Raw genomic sequence first — 15,540 nt, 5'->3', positions numbered from 1 at the left:
CTTACCCGCTTTTTACAAACTATGCTCGGACATTCAAACCTTCTTGTAGCCAAACACATCCACTCCTGCTTTTGTTGATGTATGGTTGGGCATTCGAACCTACTTGTTGCCCGCTTTTCATTAATTATGGGTGGACATTCACACCTACTTGCAGCCGAACAACTCCGCTCCCGCTATTGATTGTGTAGAGTCGAGTATTTTAACCTTTTCTTACCCATTTTTACCAACTATGGTCGGACATTCACACCTTCTTACAGCGGAAAACCTCCGCTCCCTCTTTTGATGGTGTATGTTCTGGCATTCGAACCTTTTCTTACCCACTTTTTACAAACTATGCTCGGACATTCACACCTTCTTGCAGCGAAACACCTCCGCTCCCTCTTTTGATTGTGTATGTTCGGGCATTCAAACCTTTTCTTACCCGCCTTTTACAAACTATGGTCGGACATTCAAACCTTCTTGTGGCCGCACACATCCACTTCTGCTTGTGATGATGTATAGTTGGGCATTCACACCTTTTCTTACCCATTTCTCAGTAATTATTGGTGGACATTCAGACCTTCTTGCAGCTGAACACCTCTGCTCCCGCTTTTGATGGTGTATAGTCGGGCTTTCGAGGCTTTTCTTCAACGGTGTTTACAAATTATGGTTGGAAATTCAGACCTTGCAGCCGAACACCTCCGCTCCCTCTTTTGATCATACATTGTCGGGCATTCGCACCTTGTCTTACCCGCGTTTTACAAACCATGGTCGGACTTTCACACCTTCTTGTAGCCGAACAACTCCGCTCCCGCTATTGATTGTGTACAGTCGGGTATTTTAACCTTTTCTTACCCGCTTTTTACCAATTATGGTCGGACATTCACACCGTCTTACAGCGGAACACCTCCGCTCCCAAATTTGATGGTGTATGTTCGAGCATTCGAACTTTTTCTTACCCACTTTTTACAAGCTATGGTCGGACATTCAAACCTTCTTGTAGCAGAACACATCCACTTCTTCTTTTGATGATGTATGGTTGGGCATTCGCACCTTTTCTTACCCATTTTTCAGGAATTATGGGTGGAAATTCACACCTACTTGCAGCTGAACACCTCTGCTCCCGCTTTTGATGGTGTATAGTCGGGCTTTCGAGGCTTTTCTTCAACGGTGTTTACAAATTATGGTTGGAAATTCAGACCTTGCAGCCGAACACCTCCGCTCCCTCTTTTGATCATACATTGTCGGGCATTCGCACCTTGTCTTACCCGCGTTTTACAAACCATGGTCGGACTTTCACACCTTCTTGTAGCCGAACAACTCCGCTCCCGCTATTGATTGTGTACAGTCGGGTATTTTAACCTTTTCTTACCCGCTTTTTACCAATTATGGTCGGACATTCACACCGTCTTACAGCGGAACACCTCCGCTCCCTCTTTTGATGGTGTATTTTCGGGCATTCGCACCTTTTCTTACCCGCTTTTTACAAACTATGGTTGGACATTCAAACCTTCTTGTAGCCAAACACATCCACTCCTGCTTTTGTTGATGTATGGTTGGGCATTCGAACCTACTTGTTGCCCGCTTTTCATTAATTATGGGTGGACATTCAGACCTACTTGCAGCCGAACACCTCGGCTTCCGCTTTTGATGGTGTATATTTTTGCATTCGAACCTTTTCTTACCCGCTTTTTACAAACCATGGTCGGACTTTCACACCTTCTTTTAGCCGAACAACTCCGCTCCCGCTATTGATTGTGTAGAGTCGGGTATTTTAACCTTTTCTTACCCGCTTTTTACCAACTATGGTTGGACATTCACACCTTCTTACAGCGGAACACCTCCGCTCCCTCTTTTGATGGTGTATGTTCGGGCATTCGAACCTTTTCTTACCCGCTTTTTACAAACTATGCTCGGACATTCACACCTTCTTGCAGCGAAACACCTCCGCTCCCTCTTTTGATTGTGTATGTTCGGGCATTCAAACCTTTTCTTACCCGCCTTTTACAAACTATGGTCGGACATTCAAACCTTCTTGTGGCCGAACACATCCACTTCTGCTTTTGATGATGTATAGTTGGGCATTCACACCTCTTCTTACCCATTTTTCAGTAATTATTGGTGGACATTCAGACCTTCTTGCAGCTGAACACCTCTGCTCCCGCTTTTGATGGTGTATAGTCGGGCTTTCGAGGCTTTTCTTCAACGGTGTTTACAAATTATGGTTGGAAATTCAGACCTTGCAGCCGAACACCTCCGCTCCCTCTTTTGATCATACATTGTCGGACATTCGCACCTTGTCTTACCCGCGTTTTACAAACCATGGTCGGACATTCACAGCTTCCTCTCCACCATACTTGTATGGTGGGATATTCACACCCACTTGCATCCGAAGACCTCCGCCCCCACTTTTGTTGATATTTAGTCGGTCATTCACACCTTACCCGTTTTCTTGCAGCCAAACACCTCTGATCTCGCTTTTGATGATGTAAGATTGGGCATTCAGACCTTGCTTTTCCTGCTTTTCACCAACTATAGACGGACATTCACACCTTCTTGCAGCCGAACACTTCCGCTCCACCTTTTCGGTTTCTATCACACCTTTTTTTTCACCGCATTTTATAGATTATGGTTGGAAATTCTCAACCACTCATCCGAAGACCTCTCCTCCCGCTTTTGTTAATATATTTGAACTTTAGTCAGACATTCACACCTACTTGCAGGCGAACACCACCTCTCTAGCTTTTGATGATGTATGGTCCGGCATTCTTACCGTTTCTAACACATTTTTCAGCAATTATGGTAGGACATTCACACCTTCTTGCAGCTGAACACCTCCTCTCCCACTTATGATCATGTGCAGATTGATTTTCGAAAATTTTCTTTCATGTTTTCTAGCAATTAATGATGGACATTTAGACCTTCTTGCAGCTGAACACCTCCGCTCCCGCTTTTGATCATACATTGTCAGGCATTCGAACCTTGTCTTACAAACTTTAGTCAAACATTCACACCTTTTTGCAGCCGAACACAGTTTTTTTCAGCCGAACTTGGGCATTCGAACCTTTTCATACCCACTTTTTACCAACTATGGTCGGACATTCAAACCTTCTTGTAGCCGAACACATCCAGTCCTGCTTTTGATGATGTATGTTCAGGCATTCGAACCTTTTCTTACCAGCTTTTTACAAACTATGCTCGGACATTCAAACCTTCTTGTAGCCGAACACATCCACTCCTGCTTTTGATGATGTATGGTATGGCATTCGAACCTACTTGTTGCCCGCTTTTCATTAATTATGGGTGGACATTCACACCTTGTCGCAGCCAAACACCTCCGCTCCCTGTTTTGATCATGTATGGTTGGACATTCGCACCTTTTCTCACCCGCTTTTTGCAAACTATGGTCGGCCATTCACAGCTTCCTCTCCACCATACTTCTATGGTGGGATATTCACACCCACTTGCATCCGAAGACCTCCGCCCCCACTTTTGTTGATATTTAGTCGGTCATTCGCACCTTACCCGCTTTTGGCAAACTATGGCCTTCTTGCAGCCAAAAACCTCTGATCTCGCTTTTGATGATGTAAGGTTGGGCATTCAGACCTTGCTTCACCTGCTTTTCACCAAATATAGTCGGACATTCACACCTTCTTGCAGCCGAACACTTCCGCTCCACCTTTTAGTTTTCTATGGGGCATTCACACCTTTTTTTTCACCGCATTTTATAAAAACACCACAGGAACACCGTATTGAGGCTTTGTTCTGACCGCTCATTCGGTGTCGCGTTTCTTTCAAGCAATTCGCCTGGTTAGCCCGCACTCGGCTCGCTCCCAGAGCCGTGTTAAAGTCTACTTCGCATTCACTCTCTTTTCTCAGCAGACTAAAAGAAAGTTTCATCTTGGGCTCCCTGAAACCTCCATCCTGCACCGCTGTTTGCTTTTTCACAAGAGCAGAGGAGAGCGCACCGTTCCCAGGGGCACTACAGTACCGGGTCGATGCTTGGAGTGAACGGAGCAAGCTCCTTTTTCAACTCCTATTGATACAAATCCATTTAATATGTAGTCCTCGCATAGAGGACACATCAGACATTAAACTGATAAGAACAGATACTACACTTGATCTTAGCCAAAAGGCCGAGAAGCGATAACTGTCCACTGGTTCACGTCCGAGGGCCCTTCCTGGCACAATGCGCACTTGTAGCGGTGTTCTTTTTATGGCCATAGTGTCACTTTGCACCTCGGCCCACCCGCTGCACTGAGCACTCTTCAGCCCTTTTAAATGGTATAACTTTACACTACCGCACGCTCCAGCGAGCACCATTCAAGCAACAACTTTGCACTCCAGCTTCGAACATTGGCACAGTCGCAACAAGTAAGGCGACTCTACTCAGAGAAGTCACTCTGCACAGTAACAAGATTTCTTTTGCACAGACAGAAAGGGCTTCATCCGCAAAGGTAAAGCCTGCCAAAAATAGAAACAACTCATTAGTGCTGCTCAACGTTGTACTTTGCAGTAAAAGAAAGAGCAAATCTAAAGATTCAGGAATCCGAGAATAAGCTTACTTCCATGAGTTCTTCACGATTTCGGATTTTGCTATAAAATGAATTCCTTCACTCAAACTAAATTAAAACTGCTAAACCGCTAATCTGTTACATGCAAGGCAGATGTCAAATTCACCGAAATAGGATCTAAGGGTATTTGGCCAATCGAGCTGTAGCAGCTTCGGTAAAAGAGTATAAGTTGAAGAGTTTGTGAATAAAGGTGTGCACACACATAGTGAGTTGTAGGAAAATAGGCAGGGAGCAATGCCGGCTGGGGTATAGGTTCTTGTATGTTGTCTGACTGTTTGATTTGAATGTGTTGTGTAAGTGTCCTGTTGAATGTTACATGTTTGGGCTTTGACACGCTTCACTGTGGTTGTTAACTGTGTGGTGTGTCCTGAAATGTTATATGTTTGGGCTGTGTGACATGCTTAATGCTTTTCAGTAGCAACCCACTTATTCATATATAGCAACTGACAACATAAGAAGTCCGGACATACTTTGATAGTAGTTGTAGAAGTATCCTTATTGATAATAGATAAACTAATTCATAGTGATAGAACAGTAGATGAACAGGTGCCTGCACATGTCTCATGAAAATAAAATGGGTGTATGATTGCTGACGGCAGAGCAATACTGCCAAACTTATGAGTTCTTGTGGCAAACTTGATTCAGTGTCTTGACGTGTATACGCTGTTTCGCTGACTTGTCACAAGAAACAAAGTGTGTTTGATAAGATCCGACCATTTTATTACGGGAGGATCAGTATATATGGATTCTGATGTGACTGATAAACTCATTCGTATCTTAAGCATAATCTAATATGTGAGACAACGCCCTGGCACACAATAAAAAAAAAAAAAAGAGAGAGCGGTTTTGTGTCCCCACAGTCCATAATGTAGAAAAGAGAGAAAAAAGCCTTTCTGATTTGTTGTGTGTGCTCACAGTGCAGAGTGTAGAGAAAAGAGAGAAAAGAAAGCCGTTTTGGTGTCACGGGTGTTGTGACTTACACACACACATTTCTGAATTGAGAAAGGAAATTATTTTAGAGGAAGCACTAGAGTTTAGATCCCACATTTGTTGATAGGCATTCATTTAATTTTTCTTTTAATCAGTTTTAAAGTGAATACTAACTGAGAAATGAAAAAGGTGAAGAGTTTAGAAGCTTGGTTCAAGAGCAAAACTTGGTTTATGATCAGCTGAGTCTCTAAACAGAACAGCAAAGGGCTTCATCGAACATTTAAAAAAGATTCAGATTGTTAGAATATCCAGAATTTATAGGAATGGTGGTGATTACTCTTATTTTCTAGAATGGAAATAACTGCACCATGTCTGTTTTATGAATTTAAGGGGCTAAAAAGTTTTGTTCTCGTTTTTCTATGATTAACCGAATGTATGTGAGAGTCCAAACAGACAGAAGGGTTACGGCCGAGCGCTGGACCTTCCAAAAAAGATGAGACAGGCTGGACCCGTGCCATACTAGTTAAGGCCTGCCTGTGGATTACAGGTTCTTTAAACTCTCACACACACAAACTCACACACGTTCGCACACATACACCCATACACACACACATTCTTGAACTTGCTGCAAGATTAAACCTTTGCATTAACTGACTCCAGCAACTCTGAGTCTCATTGAGAGACTTTTCTCAACAATTGGGTCCTCAAACCAGATCTCAACGTTTTTTCCGCTGTCCAGGGTCGGAGCTGAAACTGTGCACGGGGGAGTCCAGTACTCCTAATGAAAGACCCCCTGCTGAATTGCGGTAATTAGGGGCCAGTGTCCACTGAAAGGGGAAAAAGGGACGAGATCGTACTTTTGAATCAATGGCCAGAAGCCATTGGCAGTGCAGGCATCAACAATAATGGTGTTATTTCACCCATTAACACTTAAGGTACCTCATGCAGTGGCTGTGATATGGTTACTTAACAAAATATCTTTACCAGACATCTCTCCTACATAACAGTTCTTCTTTCACAGCCACACCTTGTTGTCGAGAGATGTGCTACACTTAATCCATCCACACTGCTACCTACCCCACAGATGGAAAGCCTCATGATTGCATGTCAGAAATAACCATCAGTGTTTTACCCAGGCCAGACTTAACTGATATACATTATGAAAATGCAGAAATAACTATATTTATTCAACAGATCAAAGAAAAAAACCCTGATGGCACAAATGCTACAGGATTTGCAGTAGTAACAGAAACTGAAGTTTTCTTAAAACAACCACTACCAAAAAATTACTCTGTTCAAGCAGTCGAATTGGTAGCTTTAACTGAAGCTTGTAAATTAAATAACAAAAAGGTTGTTAACGTTTACACTGACAGTCAGTATGCCTTCTCAACTGTACATGTGTTAACACAGCATTAGAAAAACAGGTATGTTGACATCCACAGCTAAATGTATAAACTACAAATATTTTAGCATTATTAGATGTTATTCAATTGCCATCTACAATAGACTCGTATGAATGACCGGAAGGAAAACCATACTGCCAAAGAATTTGTTTAAATATGCTGCAGTATTGAGCCACGGACCATGTCATGTCTCAACAGGAGGGATGGAAGCAATAATGAACCAGGTTTTTACAGCATATGGTTTTACTAATTATTAAAAAATTTTTTTTAGAATAAATAAATGAATAAAGTTTTGTCTAGCAGGTCAAATATGTGCAAAATACATTCCACAGGGCAATCTAAGACCAAAACGAAGATAATTCCCTAAGCCAGTGTATCTTTTTCAACATATTTGTTTGGATTTCATTATTTCATTATTTTGTAGATTTCATTGAACTAAATTAATGTTAAGGGAAACGATTCTGCTCAGTGACAACAGAGGTTTTTACCAAATGGTCTGAAATATTTCCATGTGCACAAGCAGATGCACTCTCAGTAGCAAAATCACGCGTAAAATAACTCATTTCTAGATTTGAAATTCCTGAAAAGATCTTCAGTGATAATTTGACACACTTTGTAAACAATGTCATCTCACTGATGGCAAAGAACTTAAAATAGACCTTAGAAACCACTGTGATATAGAAGGTTTCGCTAACACATTGGAATTGTTTTACTATTTACATATGCATGTGCAGTGAAGAATTGCTTGCTGCTGATAAATGCAAAGAAGAACAGCTTACACATAAATGCTCACATATAGGCTGCTGAATGCAATGAAGACCTGCTTATCCAGTAAAGTTCAATGTCAATGTGTAATATCCAATTAGGATTTGCAAAACAGTGAAGTTAAACAATGAATGGGTCCATAGTCGGTATGAGAAGACTACAGGAATATTTACCTGGGTGTACGTTCAAACAGAGATGAGAAAATTGCGATAAATTATTGTTTGTTTGTTTGTTAGTATGTATATGAATGTTATGTGTATAAACTGTGTTGAGTTGTAGTTACTCAGTAGTGTCTCAGTGAAACAACCGACGGGGGAAGCCTTGCGGTGACAACAAAAGCAGTGTTTTACTGATCAGTCAAGTTGCTCCAGTGTACTCCATACAAACTGGTTGGCTACTGAAGGGATAGAAAATGGGGAATACTTGTTTTAAAGCAAACAAGGAATTAGATGGGAAAAATACATGTTTTAACGGGACCCAGACAATATTAAATACTCAGACAGATGGGAGAAGAAGTGTAGTTTTGTAGGAAATCACAAAATTATTACATAAAATGAGTGAAATCAATTGAAGAATGCCTTTCTGAAGAGCTGTTTACCACAGATGAGCAGCTTTGCGACCAAGCACATTGTAGATCGCTTTACTGCCAAAATGATCTAGTTTAATGGATTGGTTTAGACATTTATAACAGCATTTTAAGAACAAAGAGAGAAACAAAAAGGGACAACGCTTCATGGTGGAAGGTGATGTATAAATAACTGTGTATATGATGAAGGAGAGACCATTTGAGCAGCACAGCCATTTCGCAGCACAGGGACAGCAGTCCAAGTTAAAGGATCTCCCATGTGGTATCACCTGTCACACTGTGTCAAGGCATCAAAAGAAGAAAAAATCACCAAACTCAAGGACAAAGAGACGAAGACTCCGGTGAACGAAGAGAGAGGACTTACAAACCAGAAATACAAAAGGATGCTCGATATCAAGATCCAGAAGAAGAGGCTAACAATGCCACGAACACTTACGATGCTGGGAATGATGCCAGCAATGAACAGAGAAGAAGATTCAGTGTCATCAATCTGCAACACGTGCCTCTAATGAGGGGGTGAATATAGAATCCTCAATGATTACAACGTCTCTGGGAACTGTGACAACAACAAGGTTTAAACCATTTTGATATATATTGTAACCTATTGGCTAAGGAATAGTGCTGAAAATGAGGTAAATCTAATCCACCACTGTCCTTGGTCTTCTGTAGGGTTTTTAAACTAATACGTGGTGGTTTGTTTTTCCACAGAAATTTGGAGATGCATGAATCTAGTGACTTAAACCAAGTAGCAGATAGTTTTATGGGGATCATTGAGAACAAATAGTTAACTTTTGGTAGTATCATCATTTTACTGGTTGTAACTCTCCCCATAAGTGATATAGGTAAGGACTTCCAACGAGAGAGATCGTCCTCTACTCTCTTTACTAATTGCACATAATCCATCTGTACTTATCAGTTTAATATGTGATATGTCTATGCAAGGACTACATATTAAATGGATTTTTATCAATAGGAGTTGAAAAAGGAGCTTGCTCCGTTCACTCCAAGCATCGACCCGGTACTGCAGTGCCGCTGGGAACGGTGCGCTCTCCTCTGCTCTTGTGAAAAAGCTAACAGCGGTGCAGGATGGAAGTTTCTTTTAGTCTGCTGAGAAAAGAGAGTGAATGCGAAGTAGACTTTAACACGGCTCTGGGAGCGAGCCGAGTGCGGGCTAACCAGGAGAAATGCTTGAAAGAAACGCGACACCGAATGAGCGGTCAGAACAAAGCCTCAATACGGTGTTCCTGTGGTGTTTTTATAAAATGCGGTGAAAATAAAGGTGTGAATGCCCCATAGAAAACTAAAAGGTGGAGCGGAAGGAAGTGTTCGGCTGCAAGAAGGTGTGAATGTCCGACTATATTTGGTGAAAAGCAGGTGAAGCAAGGTCTGAATGCCCAACCTTACATCATCAAAAGCGAGATCAGAGGTTTTTGGCTGCAAGAAGGCCATAGTTTGCCAAAAGCGGGTAAGGTGCGAATGACCGACTAAATATCAACAAAAGTGGGGGCGGAGGTCTTCGGATGCAAGTGGGTGTGAATATCCCACCATACAAGTATGGTGGAGAGGAAGCTGTGAATGGCCGACCATAGTTTGCAAAAAGCGGGTGAGAAAAGGTGCGAATGTCCAACCATACATGATCGAAACAGGGTGTTTGGCTGCGACAAGGTGTGAAAGTCCACCCATAATTAATGAAAAGCGGGCAACAAGTAGGTTCGAATGCCATACCATACATCATCAAAAGCAGGAGTGGATGTGTTCGGCTACAAGAAGGTTTGAATGTCCGAGCATAGTTTGTAAAAAGCGGGTAAGAAAAGGTTCGAATGCCCGAACATACACCATCAAAAGAGGGAGCGGAGGTGTTCCGCTTTAAGACGGTGTGAATGTCCGACCATAGTTGGTAAAAAGTGGGTATGAAAAGGTGCGAATGCCCAAATTCGGCTGCAAAAAACTGTGTTCGGCTGCAAAAAGGTGTGAATGTTCGACTAAAGTTTGTAAAAAGCGGGTAAGACAAGGTGCGAATGCCTGACAATGTATGATCAAAAGCGGGAGCGGAGGTGTTCAGCTGCAAGAAGGTCTAAATGTCCATAATTAATTGCTAGAAAACATGAAAGAAAATTTTCGAAAATCAATCCGCACATGATCATAAGTGGGAGAGGAGGTGTTCAGCTGCAAGAAGGTGTGAATATCCTACCATAATTGCTGAAAAATGTGTTAGAAACGGTAAGAATCCCGGACCATACCTCATCAAAAGCTAGAGAGGTGGTGTTCGGCTACAAGTAGGTGTGAATGTCTGACTAAAGTTCAAATATATTAACAAAAGCGGGAGGAGAGGTCTTCGGATGAGTGGTTGAGAATTTCCAACCATAATCTATAAAATGCGGTGAAAAAAAAGGTGTGATAGAAACCTAAAAGGTGGAGCGGAAGTGTTCGGCTGCAAGAAAGTGTGAATGTCCATCTATAGTTGGTGAAAAGCAGGAAAAGCAAGGTCTGAATGCCCAATCTTACATCATCAAAAGCGAGATCAGAGGTGTTTGGCGGCAAGAAAACGGGTAAGGTGTGAATGACCAACTAAATATCAACAAAAGTGGGGGCGGAGATCTTCGGATGCAAGTGGGTGTGAATATCCCACCATACAAGTATGGTGGAGAGGAAGCTGTGAATGGCCGACCATAGTTTGCAAAAAGCGGGTGAGAAAAGGTGCGAATGTCCAACCATACATGATCAAAACAGGGAGCGGAGGTGTTTGGCTGTGACAAGGTGTGAATGTCCACCCATAATTAATGAAAAGCGGGCAACAAGTAGGTTCGAATGCCCAACCATACATCAACAAAAGCAGGAGTAGATGTGTTTGGCTACAAGAAGGTTTGAATGTCCGAGCATAGTTTGTAAAAAGCGGGTAAGAAAAGGTGCGAATGCCCGACAAAGTATGATCAAAAGAGGGAGTGGAGGTTTTCGGCTACAAGAAGGTTTGAATGTACGACCATAGTTGGTAAAAAGTGGGTAAGAAAAGGTTCGAATGCCCGAATATATACCATCAAAAGCGGAAGCGGAGGTGTTCGGCTGCAAGAAGGTGTGAACGTCCGACCAAAGTTTGTAAAAAGCAGTTAAGAAAAGGTTCGAATATCCAACCAAACATAATCAAAAGTGGGAGCAGAGCTGTTCGACTGCAAGTAGGTGTGAATATCCACACATAATTCCTGAAAAATGGGTAAGAAAAGGTGCGCCTGCCCAACCATACATCATCAAAAGAAGAAGTGGATGCGTTCTGCTACAAGAAGGTTTGAATGTCCAACCATAGTTTGTAAAAAGCGGGTAAGAAAAAGTTCGAATGCCCGAACATACACCATCAAAAGAGGGAGCGGAGGTGTTCCGCTGTAAGATGCTGCGAATGTCCGACCATAGTTGGTAAAAAGCGGGTAAGAAAAGGTTAAAAAACCGGACTGTACACAATCAATAGCGGGAGCGGAGTTGTTTGGCTACAAGAAGGTGTGAAAGTCCGACCATGGTTTGTAAAAAGCGGGTAAGACAAGGTGCGAATGCCCGACAATGTATGATCAAAAGAGGGAGCGGAGTTGTTCGGCTGCAAGGTCTGAATTTCCAACCATAATTTGTAAACACCGTTGAAGAAAAGGCTCGAAAGCCCGACTATACACCATCAAAAGCGGGAGCGGAGGTGTTCAGCTGCAAGAAGGTCTGAATGTCCACCAATAATTACTGAAAAATGGGTAAGAAAAGGTGTGAATGCCCAACTATACATCATCACAAGCAGAAGTGGATGTGTTCGGCCACAAGAAGGTTTAAATGTCCGACCATAGTTTGTAAAAGGCGGGTAAGAAAAGGTTCGAATGCCCGAACATACACAATCAAAAGAGGGAGCGGAGGTGTTTCACTGCAAGAAGGTGTGAATGTCCGAGCATAGTTTGTAAAAAGTGGGTAAGAAAAGGTTCGAATGCCAGAACATACACCATCAAAAGAGGGAGCGGAGGTGTTCCGCTGTAAGAAGGTGTGAATGTCCGACCATAGTTGGTAAAAAGCGGGTAAGAAAAGGCTAAAATACCCAACTCTACACAATCAATAGCGGGAGCGGAGTTGTTCGGCTAAAAGAAGGTATGAAAGTCCGACCATGGTTTGTAAAAAGCGGGTAAGAAAAGGTTCGAATGCCAAAATATACACCATCAAAAGCGGAAGCCGAGGTGTTCGGCTGCAAGTAGGTGTGAATGTCAGATCATAATTTGTAAAAAGCTGATGAGAAAGGTGTGAATGACCGACAATAATTGCTGAAAAATGTGTTAGAAAAGAATGCCGGACCATTCATCATCAAAAGCCGGAGAAGAGGTGTTCGGCTGCAAGAAGCTGTGAATGTCCAGCCATAATAACTCAAAAACGGGTAAGAAAAGGTAGTATTGCCAGACCATAAATGATCAAAACAGGGAGCGGAGGTGTTCCGCTGTAAGAAGGTGTGAATGTCCCACTAAAATTGGTAAAAAGCGGGTAAGAAAAGGTTAAAATACCCGACTGTACACAATCAATAGCGGGAGCGGAGTTGTTTGGCTACTAAAAGGTGTGAAAGTCCGACCATGGTTTGTAAAAAGCGGGTAAGAAAAGGTGCGAATGCCCGACAATGTATGATCAAAAGAGGGAACGGAGGTTTTCGGCTGCAAGAAGGTCTAAATGTCCAACCATAATTTGTAAAAACCGGGGAAGAAAAGGCTCGGAAGCCCGACTATACACCATCAAAAGCGGGAGCGGAGGTGTTCAGCTGCAAGAAGGTCTGAATGTCCATCAATAATTGCTAGAAAACATGAAAAAAAATGTTCGAATATCCAACCGCACATGATCATAAGTGGGAGAGGAGGTGTTCAGCTGCAAGAAGGTGTGAATGTCCACCCATAATTCCTCAAAAATGGGTAAAAAAAAAGGTGCGAATGCCCAACCATACATCATCAAAAGCAGGACTGGATGTGTTCGGCTACAAGAAGGTTTGAATGTCCGAGCATAGTTTGTAAAAAGCGGGTAAGAAAAGGTTCGAATGCCCGAACCTACACCATCAAAAGAGGGAGCGGAGGTGTTCCGCCATAAGAAGGTGTGAATGTCCGACCGTAGTTGGTAAAAAGCGGGTAAGAAAAGGTTCAAATACCCGACTGTACACAATCAATAGCGGGAAGGGATGTGTTCGGCTACAAGAAAGTGTGAAAGTCCAACCATGTTTTGTAAAAAGTGGTTAAGAAAAGGTGCGAATGCCCGACAATGTATGATCAAAAGAGGGAGCGGAGGTTTTCGGCTGCAAGAAGGTCTGAATGTCCAACCATAATTTGTAAATACCGGGGAAGAAAAGGCTCGAAAGCCCAACTATACACCATCAAAAGCGGGAGCAGAGGTGTTCAGCTGCAAGAAGGTCTCAATGTCCATCAATAATTGCTAGAAAACATGAAAGAAAATTTTTCGAATATCAAACCGCACATGATCATATGCGGGAGAGGAGGTGTTCAGCTGTAAGATGGTGTGAATGTCCACCCATAATTCCTGAAAAATCGGTAAAAAAAGGTGCGAATGCCCAACCATACAACATCAAAAGCAGGTGTGAATGTCATCATAATTTGCAAAAACCTGATGAGAAATGGTGAGAATGCCCGACTATACACCATCAAATGCGGGAGCGGAGGTGTTCGGCTGTGAGTAGGTGTGAATGTCCGACCATACTTGCTGAAAAATATGACAAAGCAGTTTTCACTTGGTTTGAGTGAAGGAATTCATTTTATATCAAAATCCGAAATTGTGTAGAACTGGTGAAAAGAAGCTTATTCTCGGATTCCTAAAGGTTTAGTGTTGTTCTTTGGTATACTGCAAAGTAATACTTTCTATTTTGTTGAAACCCATTCAGACATGGATAAATATGAAGGACAAAGCAGTTTTAACTTGGTTTGAGTGAAGGAATTAATTTTATATCAAAATCCGAAATTGTGTAGAACTGGTGATAAGAAGCTTATTCTCGGATTCCTAAAGGTTTAGTGTTGTTCTTTGGTATACTGTAAAGTAATACTTTCTTTTTTGTTGAAACCTATTCAGACATGGATAAATATTAAGGACAAAGCAGTTTTAACTTGGTTTGAGTGAAGGAATTCATTTTATATCAAAATCTGAAATTGTGTAGAACTGGTGATAAGAAGCTTATTCTCGGATTCCTAAAGGTTTAGTGATGTTCTTTGGTATACTGCAAAGTAATACTTTCTTTTTTGTTGAAACCTATTCAGACATGGATAAATATTAAGGACAAAGCAGTTTTAACTTGGTTTGAGTGAAGGAATTCATTTTATATCAAAATCCGAAATTGTGTAGAACTGGTGATAAGAAGCTTATTCTCGGATTCCTAAAGGTTTAGTGTTGTTCTTTGGTATACTGCAAATTAATACTTTCTTTTTTGTTGAAACCTATTCAGACATGGATAAATATGAAGGACAAAGCAGTTTTAACTTGGTTTGAGTGAAGGAATTCATTTTATATCAAAATCCGAAATTGTGTAGAACTGGTGATAAGAAGCTTATTCTCGGATTCCTGAAAAGGTTTAGAGTTGTTCTTTCCTATCCTGCAAAGTACAACGTTCTTTTTTGTTTAAAGCTATTATGACATGGATAAATATGAAGGACAAAGCAGTTTTAACTTAATCGGTTTCAACAAAATAGAAAGTATTACTTTGCAGTATACTAAAGAACAACACTAAACCTTTAGGAATCCGAGAATAAACTTATTTCCACGAGTTCTACACAATTTCGGATTTTGATATAAAATGAATTCCTTCACTCAAACCAAGTTAAAACTGCTTTGTCCTTGATATTTATCCATGTCTGAATCGGTTTCAACAAAATAAAAAGTATTACTTTGCAGTATACCAAAGAACAACACTAAACCTTTAGGAATCCGAGAATAAACTTATTTACACGAGTTCTACACAATTTCGGATTTTGATATAAAATGAAATCCTTCACTCAAACCAAGTGAAAACTGCTTTGTCATATTTTTCAGCAAGTATGATCGGACATTCACACCTACTAACAGCCGAACACCTCCGCTCCCGCATTTGATGGTGTATAGTCGGGCATTCTCACCATTTCTCATCAGGTTTTTGCAAATTATGATCTGACATTCACACCTGCTTTTGATGATGTATGGTTGGGCATTCGCACCTTTTTTTTTACCCATTTTTGAGGAATTATGGGTGGACATTCACACCTTCTTGCAGCTAAACACCTCCGCTCCCACTTATGATCATGTGCGGTTTGATATTCGAAAATTTTCTTTCATGTTT

At 41.5% G+C, this 15,540-nt stretch overlaps 1 non-coding gene and 1 pseudogene across 1 annotated transcript; one reads left to right on the top strand and one right to left on the bottom strand.

Moving 5' to 3' along the window:
• Positions 1 to 3,936: 3,936 nt before the first annotated feature.
• On the bottom strand, positions 3,937 to 4,127 carry LOC140283567 (U2 spliceosomal RNA). Its single transcript, XR_011910161.1, has one exon. It is a non-coding gene; the product is annotated as a U2 spliceosomal RNA (small nuclear RNA).
• Positions 4,128 to 9,112: 4,985 nt separating this feature from the next.
• LOC140283405 (U2 spliceosomal RNA) lies at positions 9,113 to 9,289 on the top strand (annotated as a pseudogene).
• Positions 9,290 to 15,540: the final 6,251 nt, after the last annotated feature.

The sequence above is a fragment of the Leuresthes tenuis genome, unplaced genomic scaffold (genome assembly GCF_036924035.1).
Source record: "Leuresthes tenuis unplaced genomic scaffold, fLeuTen1.0.hap1 SCAF_23, whole genome shotgun sequence".
NCBI classification, from domain to species: domain Eukaryota; kingdom Metazoa; phylum Chordata; class Actinopteri; order Atheriniformes; family Atherinopsidae; genus Leuresthes; species Leuresthes tenuis.
Note: the sequence above shows the minus strand (reverse complement) of the source record. Positions and strands in the feature narration are given on the sequence as shown.